This window comes from Seriola lalandi, unplaced genomic scaffold (assembly GCF_002814215.2).
Source record: "Seriola lalandi dorsalis isolate HSWRI2012SDOR001 ecotype SW California unplaced genomic scaffold, Sedor1 jcf7180002055008, whole genome shotgun sequence".
Classification (NCBI taxonomy): domain Eukaryota; kingdom Metazoa; phylum Chordata; class Actinopteri; order Carangiformes; family Carangidae; genus Seriola; species Seriola lalandi.
Genome location: NW_019525551.1, coordinates 1272299 through 1272705, shown reverse-complemented (window position 1 = coordinate 1272705; position 407 = coordinate 1272299).

The following is a 407-nucleotide window of genomic DNA, read 5'->3' as shown; positions in this document are numbered from 1 at the left end:
CCATCCCGTCCTCTGCTGGCCCGCCTACCATCCCGTCCTCTGCTGGCTCGCCTACCATCCCGTCCTCTGCTGGTTTGTGTTGGGACATTTTTAACACTGGTCCATAAAGGGAGTTCGAAAGTGAGGTGAGGTGTTAACATTCTTTTCTTTTATAATGGTTTACCTGTTGACCATAGTTTTCAGTTAGGCAGACAAAATTTGATTTACTGTTTGACATGCTAAATATGTTTTTAACCTTTTATTTTTAAATTACAGGTTATCAATGCATATCTGACCCTGCTTGTAAAAAAATATAATGAGGAGAACACAGAGAAGGCTTTTGCACTGGACTCCATTGAAATTACACGGATATGGCAGAGAAAAAAACCCCAAAATTAAGGTATTAAACAATATTATCTCATGTTATT